Consider the following 17,309-nt stretch of genomic DNA (forward strand, 5'->3'; position numbering starts at 1 on the left):
TTTTTTTTTGTCTTCTTCTTGGAAGCAGTGAGAGATCAGTTGATGCCTCCTAGTCCCTTCCAATCACGTTCTCTGTGATTTCCGTGATCTCCTAAAGCTGAGGAGTTTAGTCCTCATTCAAAGAGAAAGTCTACAAAACCACAGAGTGGAAATCACGGGCTGATGTCATGTTGAAGGTTTGGGGGAAAAAAACCCTTTTGGGCGTGTTGGGCTGCCCTGAAGAAAGGAGCTCGCCTCGACGCGAGCTCTGCGAGGCACCACACCTCAGCTGCAGTTACGCGTTCCGTTCTGGATGTGCTCCGAGAACACGGAGCAGCAATCCATCTCCAGTATCACGGCTTTTCCATAGACAACACATCCACAAAGGGTTCTAAACGTAGGAAAACATGTCTATAATTACCAAATTAAACAGATGCACTGCCGTTTTTCTTTTATGTTGCTCTTTATATTTTTAAAAGGCAACAGGACAGAGCTGCGCTAAAAAGCAATAAAGCACGGGTAATTTAATACTAAATTACATCCATATTGAAAAGTTTACATGAAGTCGAGAGCAGACAGAGGTCAGGTTTTCAACAGGACTGTCTTTAATTGTGGCCATCAGTTTTAGCAATCCAGATCTCCGGATCAAAGACAGATATAATGCGTTTCCTCACCGCCGAATAGTGAAAGCAGACAGTGAGCATGGCACTATCTTGCTCCAAAGGGTCATAAAAATGATTATCGGAGGGGAGTACGTCTCGCTGCTCAGCGCACACCTTCGCATAACGTACTGTGTATTTTTAAACGTTACATTTTTCTAGCAGATTTTTCAGCAATCAGGAATGCAAATTCAAAATGTTACTATTGGTTTTCAGGTGCAAAGGGGTTTTCTTGTCCTCTAATACCTGTGCCACCTTTGTGTAGGGCTTTTTAAATTTTTTTCCAGTTGCTTTCACTCATACTCTCAGCCCGGTGAAACAATTCCTCCCTCCTTAGGGAAGAGATGCGAGCTGAGGCACTGTTTTCTTTCTAAGGGGAGAAAAAAAGGAAAAGAAAAAAAAATCAAATGAGGAGTAAATTATCAGCAAATCAGATAGAAACAAGTTCCTAGATCTGCAGATCCATGGTACAAATGAAGCAATTCCATCTCTGCTGGCTCCGGGGGGTGGGATTTTAAGTGGCCAAGGGGGACTGGAAGGGGATGCTGGCAGACGAAGCATCACAACATTTGCATGTGTAGACCACTCAAATCTGCACCAGGAGACTACTTGTGAGAATCCATCTTTTTTCACTTAACAAGATACAAAAATATAAAACACATTTGCCTCTTATTAAGCCTCTCTTGTAAGTGGTTCCAGGTCCACCATTTTTAAAGAGGGGGAGAGGGGAGCCTGGATGCTCCCGGGGGAATTTCCCGGGAGTGACTGGAGATGAGGTACAGGCTGGGAGCCTTTATTACTTTTTTTTTTTTTTTTTTTTTACTTTTTTTTCCTTCTCTCTAAATGCACAGAAGGAATAACATTTTAAATCATTAGCATTTACTTTAAGTAGCACTTTCTTCAGCTAAGCTCCCTTCCTGGCCCTCGCCCCGCTCCCCTGCGCCCCGCGCTCCGGCACCAGGGCTGCCTGGGTGGAATCGCGTTCTGCTCGCCGAAGGCAGAAGGTGCTTTTTTAAAACTGGCTGCCAAAGAAACGGTAATCTTGGTTTTCGTTAAAGTGTACGGAGAGCAGGGTTCTTGTGTTTACCAGCACCCATCCCTGCAGAGCCTGCGGCCTCTCACAGCTCCGTCGGTGCTGCTGGAGCGGCTCTGGTTTGGTTTACAGACAAAACACCACGGCACAACACCCCCCATCTCTGTTAAAAACACAGATTCTCAGCAGCCTCAGGTCAATTCGCCGTCCTGTGGCACACATTCAGCAGCGTTTTCATCATTCCTACGCTTGCTAAATATTAGATGCAATATTAAAATATTGAAGAGAAAAGAGGAGGCTGGCAGCAGCCGCTTGGATTTACACCGGAGACACAGCAATAGGTGGAGGGGAGGTACGAAGGAAGCCACGGGTCCTGCAGGTTCAAGCATGTGACAGAAAATAGTTCTGGAATATCCCCCATCCAGGGTTCAAAAAGGAGAAACAAGTTGCTCCTTTACCTGGCAGTTAGGTGTCAATGAGACCTCTTCAGAAATAAAATCATGCAATTTTCACTGCAAACCAGAACGTATACTCTCCCTTTCAGTTCGGCCAAAGGAAACCTGGGCACAGGTACTTAGTCTGGAATATCTAGTGTTTCTACGAAAGCGGACTGCATTTCTGGGACAGAGCAAGCGTTGGCTTTCATTTCCATGTAAAGAAACAGGCAGAGGAAATTCTTTTAGAAAACAGGCAAAGGGATGGAACATAGAGCATCTGTCAGAACAGGGGGGAAAAAAATAATCTCTGCTACACTTGGCACCAAAACCACCAGGTTTTGTGGTCTAAACATGACAGCAACTTGTATCTCCAACCAGCTCATGGGCTGAGTCGTGCATGGATTTGTAACAAGAGAGGTTTGTGGAGGTCCTACACCACAAGCTTTAGAGAAGCGTGTCACGCACCGTTTCCCTGAAGCACGTCCCGCTCCGTGTGCACGGCTGGGGAAAGCAGCAGCCATGGTGTTACTGTTGGCCCGTAACCGAGTCTTCGGCTACCATCATTTTCTGGAGAAGTACAACTCTTTCCATCTGGTAAATGGGTCTCAGCATTGCAGCAGAGGTTCCCAACCACCGTTTGTGATCTCCACCTTTCTCCTTTCACTATCTCAGTGATATCATTACCTTTTAAATACGACTTCAAAACTGGGAGTGGCTACAGCCATCCTGAGAAACCTGGTGAGAACAGATGTCGGTATTAACGAACAGACAGAAGAGCTGACTCCAAACAGCTCCGTGTCCCTCTGACTCTCCCCGTGTGCCGTCACAAAAAGTGCTCCCGAACCCGCCCCTGTGACTTGGTGGGTGCTGGCGCTGACACCCGTGTCAGGGGGGCCGGGGCAGGAGCGGGGCTGGCCCGGGCGAAAGGCACAGGCCTGAGAGTTTAATCCCTTTGTCCCTCAGTCACCTAATCCATAAACCCGGGATAATAATGCTCACTAATCTCAGAAGGCTTTAATTGATTATTTGTCAAGATCATCAAGAACTTACCAGGAAGGCTTTAAAGACCTGCAAAGTCTATTAATTATTTTATCATTATCATTGCTGAAAAATTAGATGACTTTCCTCCTTTTCCTTTGCGCCCAGAAGGTCTCGAGGTGAACCTTCTGCCTTCCTGCTTGATCACGTAGCACGCGACAGCCCGGGGCCGCGTCCCAGCTGAAGCCCTGGAGTGCTGTAAGAAATAAGCACAGTTTTAATAGCAAATTCCTCAGCCCAAGGACTGTGTCTGTCTGTTTGTCTCATTGTTATGTAGCAAAAAATGTGAAAACAATACGGCAGAGTCCAGCACTGCGGCTAATGCTGACGAGCGAGGAAATACTGAAGTAAAATGAAGGCAGCAAGGGGAAGGCAATAACAGCTCTGACGGGGAGCTTTAGCTGTGGCTTTTCATTGTCAGCTCTCAGAGCACTTTGCAACGGAGCGCAAGCTTTTCCGCAGCCGCTTTCACGCACAGGCAAAGAGCGGTCGCGCAATGTCAGGTGGCGGAGAGCCAACCGAGTCCCGCAGTCACTCTTAGTGAGGCACTGCTGTACAAAACGCGGGCGGTTTATCACTGCGCACACGACAACTGCGTGCTTATTAATGGAATACATATAATCGTATTAAAACCATATGTTTGTCTGTGCACGGATTCATAAATATTTTTTCTTTAAATCACTTAACCCAAACTCCAGTGTAACCGCACGATAATAGCCGTCATCCTTTCAGCCCAAAGGCTCGTTAACGCACTGCCCAGAGAGCTCCTGTCCCGGTACAGCCAGCCTGGGACAGAGAGCTCACCGCCTGCGTCGGCAGCGGCTTCCAGTGCCTGACTGCTGTGACAACGTCTCTGTGCTGCAGCCCCGTCTGAATTTCCGTGATGGGAAGCTGAGCCACTGCCATTTGCTACAGCTTTCTCCATGCACACAAACACGCACACACAGAGGGAAGAGATTTGTGTCAGCTTAACTAATGCAAAAAAAAAATAAAAAGGTCTGATTTCTTTACAGTGCTTTACACAGGGACTTGTGTTCCAAATTTTTGCGTTTGTAGACCCAAACAATGAGTAAACACTGCTTGTCGCCAAAGCCTACCTAGAGCAGGGCTGTTCTGATGCTCCAGAGTGGAGATGTGGCCGTGAGTCTGGCAGTGGTTGGTCACACCTGGAAGGTCAGCCTGCCTCATCTCAGCAAGGACAGGGATTCCACGGCTGGAGTATCAGGAGGAAGCGTGTCCTAAATTACTTCAGTTCACATGTAATCTTTGCGCCTCAAGGATCCAGACTTCCCAGCACAACGGCCAGCGTGGGCTCGGGCGCCGGGCGCAGTAACGGCAGTGCGAACACGCCGTGCCCGTTACCTGCGGCTGGCACGTGCAGCCGCCCCGCGCGCCGGCAGGGGCGGGCGGTGGGAGATCTCATTTTCTCATGGCCCCAGGACACAGCGCTGGAATTGGTCTGACAGGAAGGGGAAAGTTATTGAGCCACGAGCTCTCTCTCAGATGGTTTTCTCTTCAGAAGTTTACTTTACCTCCCAAATTAAATTTTTTGGTAATATTCAATACCTTTTTTAAAAAAAAAATCCTAAGTCGTAGCAGCGTGTCCGCAGTTATTTATTACCTGCCTTGTGGTCTGAACAAATCTGATTTTGTTATCCTGTGTTGTCAATAGAAAAAGCACATATGGTTTTGGTTGACAAAATTATGATAAAATTCACTGTATCCTAAAAAATGATTGAAAAGTTTGCAGATGGTTTCTGGGCATAACAGGGAGTGGGAGGATTGGATTTCAACAAAAGACGTGCCAAATTTTTTCCCTCTTCTTACTGTTCACCCTATTTCCACACCCCAGCTTTTTTCTTATTAGATTGGGGGCAAAGCAGGTACTGGGCCCGGCAGCCATGTGTTTCTCCTTAGCTTTCGGCGTTCCACCCCACTTTGCCGTGTTGGCGTTGTGTTGTACCCGGCGCATTCACAGACAAATGCGAGATGACCTCACACGCCTCAGGTCACAAACAGCAAAGCACGATTAGCAGCAACCCGAGGAGCGCCGCACTCGCACCCCAAAACCTCCCCGTGTGAGGAATGTTGGGCGTACTCAAGTTCTGAAGGTTTCCAGCCAATTTAAATTTGGTTTTTGTTTTTTTTTTTTCCCCAAAAAATTAAGTTCTGTTCTTCTCAGTTCTTTTTACTTCCCAAGGGACAAAAAGTGGGGAGAGGGCCAAGAACTGCCAGCCCAGCTCAGACTTTGCCTTTTTTCTTGTGGGAATTGCTGCCCCCTTTCCTCAGCGCTGCTCACGTCCTCCAGACCATCGCTGCTGTGGGCCTTGCTGTGGCTGCTCGCTCTGCTTTCGTAAATTCTGTGAAACAAGAGACCCCTGCAAGCTCTGCTCTTTGAGTGTCACCTCCAAAACATCTGTACAAAGAGATTTCACCTGTCCTTTGGTGACATGCATTTTTCTTCTACTTTGTCTTTCCGGGGAAAATATTTCCGTAACAACGGTCTGCCTGCACGCAAGCGCTGCGGGGACCGGCGCGCGGGGAGACGGCAGCTGGGTGGCTGGCGGGGGGACCGACCCTCGCGCCCTGGTCAGAGCGGGGGGCTGGCGCTGCCGGAGCCCCACCGCCTTCCGAGCGCGCGGGGATTTTGAGTTAACCGCTGCCCGCTGGGACCAGCACTTCACTGAAATAACGCCTGGGGAGCGCCTCGCACCTTCTCACGCTCTCCATTGATTCCGTAACAGACTCCAGCCTGTCATAGATGCTTTCCTCTCTGTGGCGCTCGTGGCAGCTGACGACCTGCCGCATCACCACCTCTATCAGCTGTCCATAGCGTGGTACACACGTGTGCGGGTGCGTTACCACATGTGTGGGCTGGGAGAGAGAAACCTGGGCAGGAGATCCCACTTTCCCCACGAGCAGGTGGAGGGACCACGGCCTCTCCGCATGTAAACAGGAGGCGAGCGCTGAACTCTTGTCCCTGCCCTTTCATTTCAGCCGTGTTGATGATGGATAACACAAAACGCAGAAATTATCCAGCCTGCCAGAACATTCCCACCTCTGCCAAACCTGTCAGTGGCCTTCGGCGGCCGCCATCCCGCCTGCCCGGGGATGTCCGCGGAGCAGCGAGCCAGCCTGGAGAGGACGGGTAATTGTTGAGGGGAGAACATCTGGAAGGTGTCGTTGGAGTGTTAGTAGCTCTCCCCGTCTGTGAGCTATGCCCAAACATGCCGATAAGTTTCCCAACATGGAATTCATTTTTTATAACAGGATACATGTGCAAGTTCATGTTTCAGCAGTGGCCAGAAGTGGCTTTTTTTCTTCTTCAAAAAGATTTGTGACCTCTTCTCCAGGCTACTGTACTGTGATTTATTTGGGTCTCCTTTCACAGCACACTCGCAGGCCACGCTATTACAGAACAGGAGAGCGCCGGCTTTCAGCTGCGAGTTAATGAGAGCTATGCTCCGTGACCCGCACCATCTGCCCGTCAGCCAGTGAGCACAGCATATCGCCTGCCGCGGCGCAGAGCCGCTCTGCGCCAGGGCCCATCCGCCCCGCGCCGCCAGGACCGACAGCGTGGGCTGCGTAGGGACGGCACAACTCCGCGCGTGTAGAGTGAGGGTCAGAGGATGGGACGCAGCGGAGGGATGTTTCCCATCCCACGTCTGCACCCAGCAGCGGCCATCGCTGGACATTTTCTGTGCTCTGTAAGCACCCGAGACGCGAAGGAAAACAGGACGTGTGTCTGGTGCAGATGACCAACCCCAGAAAGACAAGAGCAGAGCAGCGGCCGCACCTCCGCCCTAGAGCTGCTTCCATGCCGAGGAGGCTGGGACACGGAGGGTCACAGCCCAACTCAAACGCGTCTGGAAGCTTTACATGCATCTCAAAAACGTTCGAGGTTCACGCAGCCGTACCTGCTCAGTCAAAATGATGCCTGTCCTACAGCAGAGCGATGCACCTTCTGCCGGCAATTATTTGGTTGTGCAAAGGGAAAATTTTGCAAAGCCTTTGCAGTGCGAAACCCTGACCTGACCGAGGAGCAGGATGCTCTCCATGCCCATGCCTATTTCCAGCAGAGAACCCGGCCTCTTTGAATTTTATCTAAAACTATTTTCTTATTCAAGGTCTCTCAAGCACTTGTTAAGATCATCAGTTTAACTGGCCCAGTGACTCTAGAGAAATGCGGCCGCGGGAAGGTCTCTGGCAACAACTCAGAAAACAGCTTTGCAGAGCACCACGCCTCACACATATCTCAAACCACCGCACCTACGCAGAGGTCCTTTCCAAAGGGCCCGGCACCGCTGCCTCCGGCTGGGACGGGCGGCCGCGGGCTCCTGGGCCTCGTCTGAGCCACCACCTCTGTCCCAGCTCCGAGCGGCGGGGTCAGCGCTCTGCATTAGTCCAGCTCCTTGACGGTTCAGAGGGAAGAATTCTACCCGATAAACCTTCCTGACACGCAATAAAATAACACATCTATTTACTTGCTTGAACCCACCAATGTGCTGTTCATTTCAGTGATTGATAGAATTGGGTTATAATAAGCATACTTTATTATTGAAAAATTTAATTTAAGGTTTAAACATAAAACAAATGGTATTTTCAAATCTATTTTAATGAAGACTATCAAAACCATTCCATTGCCATAAGGGAAAAATTCTGTCTCCATATCTGTTATGTATATATGCATAAAATCTTCAGCCTACGACTATAAGTCGCCTGTCCTTCTATCAATCCATCATGCTGAAAATAGAATACAGAAAGCCTTATTTTTTCACTTAATTTTCATTAGATTCTTGAGGGAATTAAAATAACACAATAATGGGCAAATTCTGCCACTACAAATCCAAATGACAGCAATGAATCTACTTACTGGCGGAATTTGGCCAAACCTCCGGCTCGGAGTGCCAAATCCCGAGCAGACACCCATAAAAGCACACTTAGAGCTTGAGTACGTCGGGCGGGTAGATGATATACTTCAGACTCGTACAGGAGCATGATGCCCGTAACGTGCCAGAGCAGGTAATGGATTGGCTAGCGGGACGGCGGTGCTGCTCCCGGCACGCGCTGTGGCCGCAGGCAAACCGCCCTTGCCGTGGCGCAGAGCACCGACAAGGCTCTCTGCCGCGCGGGGCAAATCCCGTGCTCGGCGCCGGCTGTCGTACCGCACTCCTACCGGTGTTTCTAGAGAGGGTTTTCCTGTGCGGGGAAATGCAGGACTTCTGGTGTGCCTCCGGCGAGGCTGCCGGCGATGCGGACAGCCGGCCTTGGTGAGGTCTAGCGCAAGGATGCCTTGCACGGTGATGGACTCGGCACGTCCACCTTCACCCAGGGCGTCCCTGGACAGATGTCAGCCGGGCAATCCCTGCAAGTGCCGTGCCGGAAGGCGCAATCCAGCAACCCGCTGGGACGCCTCTCCTTTCAGCAGCACTGGGGAGAGTCACGCGTAGGCTCTCCCAGTTTCCTTGCGTGTTGTGCCGCTCATCTCTGCCCCCTCATACACACTCGGAAAGAAGACTTTGGAGGATATACTGAGGAAAAAAAACTTCATAAAGCTTTTCCCTGGGACTTTCCAGAGATGTCCCCGCAGTCAGGGTGGACATCACCTTTCTTTTCTTTAAAATAAAAAAATTGCAAAAAGTTACCTGTCATGCCAAAAGACAATCCCGCATCCCGTTCCCTCGCTCCTCTTTGCCCGCGGCTGGGAGGAGCGAAGGGCTGTGGGGGGCTGCCGTGGGACAGAGGTTAGGGAGCGGTGTCCCAGCCCCATCATCCCAGCTTTTTAATGTGAATGCATTTTAAAAAAGAGGTGGCTGCTCGCTTGTAATACCGGAGTGTGCGAGGTGAGCTCCAGCCATGTGCTGCGTTCCGCGAGCAGCGATAACCGAACTGCATTACGGATGCTGGGAATGTTCTCATTCACATTTTCCTTAAATTTTTAAAATCACTTCAAACCATAGCAGTACGTTAAAAGTGCGAGGTGTTGGCTGGGTTTGTTTGACAATTTTCAGATGACTGTATTCTGATTTGGTCTGCACACTGCCTGGGTAAGTCAAGGGACTCGTTGCTTCAGCGGCTCGGACCTTGAGCGCATTTTGCCTTTTTGCGGAAAAGAAATTTATCTTTTGCAGTGACTTATTCTTCCCCTGGATGTTCCTTTGATGCAGGTCTATTGTTTCAGTGTAAAGAAAATGTATTCCTTTAGCAGGTTTGTGCCTTCAGTGGAATCCGTGTGAGTGGGTTCCGCTGCACAAACACAAAAAGCTGTAATAGATGCAGGCTGGCTCTGCCGCGCCGTCAGATGTCAGGTTTGATGACGGATGGTACTTACACAGATTTACACAACAAAAAGTACATTAAAAGGACGTTAAGATTGTGAGTCAATGTCACAAAAGCCTGGAAATTCACATTTCAGGATTTAAACACCCAATATTGACATGGAAGGCTGAATATTAAAATGCTATCCCATTAGAGTTAAGGTACTGAATAATTTTTAATCTAGACTATTAATTTCCTGAAATTTGTTGTTCTCTCTGCCTCTTGTGGCTTTCGCATTTTTAATTAAGTTTTTGTTGTGTATTTGTCCTTGTCTTGTAATTTCTGAGTTGCTCCTTCTGTGTCTAGTATAATTACATAATGTATGCAGCACGTATGATAGCTTAATTGGAAATGTTAACGGCGGCATGTACGGAAATCATAAAAACCTTCATGAAACTTTGAGAGTAAATGTTTCTATAGATTTACCGAGGTTTACAAATGGTTGTTTCCAGTATTATCCTCTAATAAAAACAATTACACCTCACGCCAGCCCAACTTGGAGCAAAATTATGAATAAGGAGAAGAATAATTACTGCTTACAGAATCCTCATCATCTCGTGTTATTGGTTTCAGACAGAAACACCGATGTAGGGGTTAAGTGACTTGCCAAAGGGCTGGCTTCGCGGCAGTGTAAAAGGGGAAAAAAAAAAAAAAAAAAGGGCAAAAAAAAAAGCCGTGCTTAGGAAACACGTGCCTCGGCCCAGGCTCAGGCAACAATATTAGTCCCTGGCTTTGATGGTTTGCCCCCCTCCCCCACGTGCCTGGCATTATCCTTACAAACCCTCTTGGATCCAAACCTTTCAGATGCTGAACTGCTCTTAGGAGATGGCGAGCACTAAAATAAACGGGAATGGAAGGTGCTCAGAAGCGCGCACAGCCAGAGCGATGTAAAGTTATGAATAGTAAAGTAAATCGTATTTTGAAATTTTTTTGTAACGTTAAAAGAAATTATTCCCAAGTTTACACATCTTATGCCAGGCCTTACACTGGCATGAACTCTCCTAGCAGTTTTATAAGCCTTCCGAGTAAAACCGCGTGGCAGAGCCAACGGCGTGCTGTAACTGTAACCAGCAGCCTTGCAGCCGCACTGCGAGAGAAGCAGAAATATGCAAGTTAAACCAGTGGATAAAAAAATCTGCGCTGTAATGACTATTTGCTACGCTCTCGAAAGGGGCTGGGACAGCGCACAGGGAAAGGCGAGGAGATCCAGGAGGAAGGCGAAGTGTGAGGAGATAAACCAGGAGTCGCGATTTTGAATGCCGTTGCCGCTCGCTAATTCCAGTGCTATCTCGACAGAAGCGAGGCTCCATCTTACAGCACAGTGCAGCCATTTTGAGCTCACCAAGAGCGAACTGAACAGAAAATTCTATTCTCCTTCAAATAAACCGCAATATTGGTACAAATGCTGGCGGGGGCTAAGTCATGGCTAATGGGTGATTAAGGCCAATATCAATTAAGAAAGTTAAATTTTCTTAATACCTCAAGACTACTCCGTAATTCCAGGACCAAGGAACCACCTCTCTCCAGAAGCGCTCCCACATTAACATTTTGGTGTTAAATCCATGTTAAAATAAGCCAGAGAGGAGACACCTCAGTAGTCAGCAGTGCAGCGGCAAAGATGGAGACAACGTGTGGGAGTATTAAATACGGCTGGGTGAGAAATGCCTGTCGCAGGTAGCGGGCTCGCTCTGCGGCACGCAGCAGAAGGAAACCCACGCCCAGGCACGCGGTTATCGCCTCCCACCGCAGCGACGGACCGGGGGCACAGGGTGAAGGGCGTCGCTAGCGCAGGGCACCTCCAGGCGTCGGCTCGGGGCGTGCCAAGTGGTTTTTTCCAGAGTCTGAGGAAAAACATCTATGTGTATATACGTATTTATCTGCTCCCTGTAGATAACGGCCGCACAGGGCTGATGCGTGTTGGGAAGAGTATCAGGTTCGGAGAGTGGTAGGGAGCGTGTCAGAGATAAGGTCTGTTCGTGAAACACGGGGCTTTTGTGGCGGTATTTCATGTCCCTAGATCAAAGCCCACTATTCCTCCTCAGCACTTTCTTACAGAAGGTTTTGAGAGCCGAGGGGAAGCCAGTTCCTACTGAGGGGCGCTGTCGAAGGGCTATCTCAGGTGGCTTGGCCTTCTTCTCCCCACCAGAAAGCAAAGAGAACATGAGTTACTAAAAGAGGGTTTTTTTTCTCAGTGTAGCCAAAACCCCGCACATTTGAAATCTGGGCATGAGATAATGCGAAATGTGACAGAAAAGAGTGGAAGAGCCCGTGCTCCACCTGGGCTGTCACAGCACCGTACGACACCGCCGATCCGCAGGGTTCTCGGGAACCCTGTGCCCCACATGGCTCTCGGAGCTGGGCCATTTTCTGCTGATGCGGTTGAGGCGGGTGAAATTTGAGTTTATATGGAGAACTAGGTGTCAGCCTCTCTTCTGACTAAAGACAGTGCTACCGGAATAGTGGCAAGCGCTCTTTCATCCAGACTTCAACAAAATTCTAATATTGAGAGCTTTAAAAAGCTGTGTTTCACCAGAGAAACTGTTATGAAATTAAACCATTGCGAGCATCTCCGTGCCGGTCCAGCCCTGAGCCCGGGTTCCTCTTCCCGCACCGCCTTCCTGCCCCAGCCAGGCCGATACCGGTTCCTCCCGGCAAGGCAGAGAAGGGCGCTTTATTCTTTCCAGGTGTCCTGCACTGGTTTATTTATGGTCTCGCTTTCTTTCTCAGCGCGAGAAATCCTAGCTTGTAGCCAGCTGTAAAGGATTGGCAAGACACATTTGTAAGGGGAAAAAAATTAGCAACGCTTTTTTCTTACCAACCTTTACCCGCCTTGTCAAGCAGGGAATTTTCCAGGATGCTCAAATAAGCCCCGCAGCAGCCTCGGCGTCTGACCCGTGAGCACGATGTATGAGGGTGCTCAGCGCGTTAGTCCAGAAACCGGCTGAAATGTGGTCCCATCCGATAAACCCGGGCTCAGGCTTAGGAGAAGCTTCCTGTGAGGAATGAAAAGAAAAGGAAGACAGACTCATATTTCTGTTCTCTAGGGCTTTGGCAAATCACAGCCACCCCATCTAAAAAGCCCAGGAGCCACCACTTCTCTCACAGCCCCCGATAACGTCACCTTCGCCCATTCCAGGGCCGGTGTCGCGGTGGCAGGGACGGAGAGGAGAGGTCTCTGGCAGTGCCCACCCGTGCAGCATCACGTCAACCCAAAACGATGACAACAGCTACTGCTCCAGCTCCAGAGCCCGTTAACCCTCTGGCTGGACCCATCTCACTTTTTAAAAATGTTAATTCAGAAATTCAGAAAGAAACAGCTGTGTGTCACAGATGGGTCCTCCAGCTCTACATGTGCACCCAGAAGCAGGGTGTCATTTTTTTGCCGGAAAAGCAAACCCAGGGCACGGGAAACGTGCCACGGCCGTTTCACGAGGGCCAGGATCCCTGTGGGACCACAACCCGGCGAAGGAAGCGCAGCAGCATCGCACGGAGCCCGCGGGGTCTGTCCTCACCTGCCCCAGCCCAGCCCGCAGCGCACTGGGCGCTCCGTCAGCAGGGAGGTGCCGTGGGAAACGTGCCCGGAGCTGGGTTTGGAACAGAGAAGCATGAAGGCCCTGGAAAAGTTGTTGCTTGAAAGAGAATTAATCTCGGGTTTATCAAAATGAAGTGTCAGATACCTTCATGCATATGCTGGAGAGACTCTGCCCTGCTTGGTTAATGGCAGGTTATTCCTTTTCTTACGCTGTCAACTATTGTTACTGATTGTTAATAGCATTAATATTTCCATCACTTAATTTATTTTATTAATCCCATTCAGGTTTACCATTACCAGCATATGAACTGTAAATAGCAATAATAATGCCATCAAGGTTAATATCGGTGATGCTGAAGGGTATTATGTAAAACACCGCCCGCGAGCGGCAGCGAGACAGCCGCCTATAAAACCTCGCCCGCGATAGCGGGGGGTGGGTTAAACAAAGGTCTCGCGCAGATTTACGGAATTGCGTTATCTTCTGGAAGAGGTGAAGATTTAATACCAAAAGCCTCCTTTAAATTTCCTGTAATGTTCCTTTCTATCCCCCGACTGTAAAAATATAGCCAGGGAACATGCTTAAGGAACGGCGGTTTTATCTTAAATTATTAAAAGTCTAATAGTGATTTCAGTTTTCTTCTAAAAGCAGAGGCAATGGAAACAGACGATTTGTCAACTTTTAAACCGCAATCTGCAGGCGCTGGGGTGATCACGAACAGTGCAAGGAAAGGAACGAGAGCACGGGACAGACAAAATGAGGGGTGCTCCCTGGCAGCCCCACGCCAGATGCGGGGTGCAAAGGGGGAGACGGGCATGTGGGATGCGCCACCATGGGGCTGAGTTTCCAAATATCGGCGATGGCTGTGCCTGTGGCAGCATCACCTGAGGCACCCACCCGAAAAGGCCCCGCGGAGCAGCGCGCGGGGGCAGCTCCCGTGGGAGACCCCGAGGAGCGAGGCAGTGCAGCAGCGGCCGTGCCGGACGCTGAGCCCATGGGCCGCGCTGGCCCCCTCGCAGCGCGGCGCGGTCCCAGCACACGGCAAACCCAGGGCAGCCCCGCGCAGTCGCGTGTTCGGGCACGCGCCGAGGCTGACCGAGGAGAGCGACGATCCCATCGGCAGTACGCACGCCTGCGTTATTTATTCCCTCGGAAACAAAAATAAATCTGCTAGCCAAAGGCTTATCAGCAATTAAAAGGCCAAAATATCTCGATGTAAACTGTCGCTCTCGCATCAGGAAGTCTCGTGGCATTGTGAGGGGATGCGGGTCCCGCGTGTTTTGGGTACCCGGGCGCGTGGGACCCACCCAGGGACGGCCCTGCTGCAGACCCGGCAGCCTACAGAAACACTCGCAAATGCGGCTTTGGAAAAAAGGGGGTAAAAACGATCCAGGAAGGAGAATTTAAATTCCAGGAGAAGACGGAAGCCGCTAGTAAAGAGGCCACTGAACACAGTAGGTGAGGGAAATCTGGAGCCGGGGCTCTGTTTGCCCCTCTGGGATGGATTTCGGGAGGTAAGGAACACGTCGGCTTCCTGCACTCGGACAGGGTGATTTAGTATTCACACCACTTTATTTGGGAGGAATTGTAAAAGAGTTGGAGCTGTAAAATACCTTTCTGCTCATTTTTCAGGGATGCTGCTGCAGAGGTTGCGGAAGCCTGCCGGGGCAGAGCTGGGAAGGGAGGATTGCCGCGGAGGAAGGCTTTGACCTGCGGTGGGAAGTGGCCCGTCGACACAGACCCTCCTTTCTTTGTTACATCTGCCTTGCCTTCCTCGAAGAATTAAATTAGATATACAGGGGGGAAGAGAGAGGGAGAGGGGGAGAGAGGGAGGGCGAGGGAGGGAGGGAGGGAGGGAGAGACGAGAAAAAAGGCTCAGGCAGGAATATATTTCCTATGTCTGGATAAGGGGAAGGATTTGAGGTAATTGCTTGCTTTTCTCATTGTTCTCAGCTGCCAAGCAGAGATTCATAGAGTGTCTGCAAAGATCTCTCTCTTTTTTCTTTTCCTTCTAATTCTTCACACCCCCCTGAACCCCCAGCTACCCCGCTCCCCAGCCCTCCCCTTCCTCCTGCTTATTCCACCCTAGGAAAAAAAAAAAAAAGTAATTTGTCTGTTTTATTTATGATGCAATGAAGGTATGCTGAACGCATCGGGATAACCTGACACTGGTCAAACTATCTGTCAGCAAAGAAGAACTGCCTTCATACTCCAACGAGTGCATAATTTAACCACTGCTCTGCCGGGGGCAAGGCGAGCCCATCCATTTCAGCCCAGGGCTTTGGCACCGCTCCCTTCCCAAGAAATCCCCGTTCTGCTGCACCCCGGCAAAACCTGGCATTTGACGTGTTTTCAATCAACCCTTTATCTGCTCCTTCTCGCTGCTCATGTACAGATTGTCTGCATGTAATAAAACTTCTACTTGGAAAAATACAAAATGATTTGAGATATTCCTAGGAAAGCCAGGTCCCAAAACAAGATGGAACGCACAAATCTGCCAGCTATGAAACCAATTCAGGACGGATTTAGGACCCAGAGAGCGCCAGACAATTGGATGCTGAGTACAGGGAAGAAGCAGCAATGCCTCAGGTCTGAAAGAAGTACATCTAATCCCGTCCTCCCGCTCACAGGGAGGCGATGGCTGCGGCTCGGAAAGAAAATGCAACCCATCCAGCGAGCAGGGTAAAAGGGAACTGCGGGGTAAAGGAGGAGAGAGAAAGCGAGAGAGAAGAAAAAGAAAATATTAGCAAATAATATTCCAGAATATTTGAAATGTGAACCAAGAATTAAAAAAAAATTAAGTGCATAAAGGCTTTTTTTTTAAATTTAAAAAAAACAAACCAAACAAACAAAAATAATCTATGCAAGCCCTGTTGAAACAGGATGGAGCACACAGGGGACGGGAGTTACTAGTTGCATTCCAGCATTGTCAATTAGTCACAATATTTTCTGCTCACTTCCGATGCAGCGCAGGAAGAAGCGCGTCGCTGAAGGAGCCATTTTCTGGCTTTGCCGGCGGTTCCCAGCGCGCCGTGTCCCACCGGCATCCCCACTGCGGCCGAGGGGACCGAGCGTCTGACCGCAACTGCAGGCATCCCCGCAGCCATGCCCAGAGCTGGGGTGGCTCCCAGACAGAACCAGACACGGCCAGTTTTCCCAGATTTCTGGTATCCTCATAAAAAACAACACCCGGGATTCGGCCCAGAGCTGCCAGTTTGCGCAGTGTGAAGCCCTGCCGGGCAAGGTTGCGTGAATACCCGGGATCTGAGCACACTGAAATATCCTGGTGTGTAATAAATGACAGAAGAAAGTATATTAAAAAAAAAAAAAAAAAAAAGATTTTGCGCTATAATGCAATGCATGCAGCAGGGATCAGGGAAGGAACTCCAGGAAATAAGGGGTTTGACGAATCGTTTCTTCTCCTGCTCTTATTTATTCCGATACACACCAGCACTCGCCCTCACGCTGCAAGCGAGCAGGAAAGATTTTATGAATGGGAATATCTGCAGCAAGGGGGACGGTAAAATGGAAGGGAGATAATAGCCGGGTCGGGTCAAAGCCAAGAGGCGGGCCCCGCAGTGACAGCCGCCGCTGCCGGCCACCCCGGGACAGGCGATGGCAGCCCCCAGCCCGGCCAGCCGCTTCCGCGGGCTCTCCTGCGGCCGGGCTGCTTCCCTCAGCATCTCGGGGAGGAGGGAGCGCAGCACGGAACCCGGGATTTATCCCGTGTTACGGAGACGTGGGCGCTGGGAATCGACAGATGTTCTGCTCGGTGAGGCTGGTCAGGAGTCAGCTGTCGCAGCTGCGCCATGCGCGTACCTGGAACTGCACAAGTGTGCAAACCACAGTAAGATAAAACCAAACGCATGTGGCAAAACACAAAAATAAAGCCCTGTTTTGGATACGGGGAACTGGTTTCTAAAAGAAGAGATTCTCTAGCAAACACAAACAAAAAAGACACATAACGCTGTTTGTCCTGCCATTCGGGAAGCCCCACACCTGCACAAGCATTGTGACCATTCGTACGTTTGTCACACAAAAATTGCCCCATCGGAATTCCTGTACTTGGGAACAGCCCATTTGACTTTCCTGTTCGCCTTTATTTTTCCACTACCGAACGAAGAATTAACATTAAATTACAACAACCAGCCAAGCTCCTTTTAATTCACAACCATTTTAAAATATGAAAATACAAATCTAGATAAACCCAGTGAGCTTTGATTTTATTGTCAAATCGCAACTAAAATTAGTTAAAATAATTTAAATCTGTTAAGAAAAAGCTACAATGAGCTTGAAATGGTCTGTGCCTGTTTTT

The 17,309-nt window shown here is 49.6% G+C and overlaps 1 long non-coding RNA gene across 3 annotated transcripts in view; it reads right to left on the reverse strand.

Annotated features, from left to right (window-relative positions):
* Window positions 1-561: 561 nt before the first annotated feature.
* The window catches only part of LOC147599029 (uncharacterized), a 97,133-nt gene continuing 80,385 nt past the window's right edge, over window positions 562-17,309 (reverse strand). For all 3 annotated transcript variants that reach the window (XR_015260007.1, XR_015260008.1, XR_015260009.1), the window contains 2 exons: window positions 12,284-12,457; window positions 562-1,008 (listed from right to left, as the gene is read on the reverse strand). This is a non-coding gene — a long non-coding RNA (uncharacterized LOC147599029). The remainder of the gene's footprint in view (window positions 1,009-12,283; window positions 12,458-17,309) is intronic.

The sequence above is a fragment of the Chlamydotis macqueenii genome, chromosome 13 (assembly GCF_036417535.1).
Source record: "Chlamydotis macqueenii isolate bChlMac1 chromosome 13, bChlMac1.mat, whole genome shotgun sequence".
Lineage (NCBI taxonomy): Eukaryota > Metazoa > Chordata > Aves > Otidiformes > Otididae > Chlamydotis > Chlamydotis macqueenii.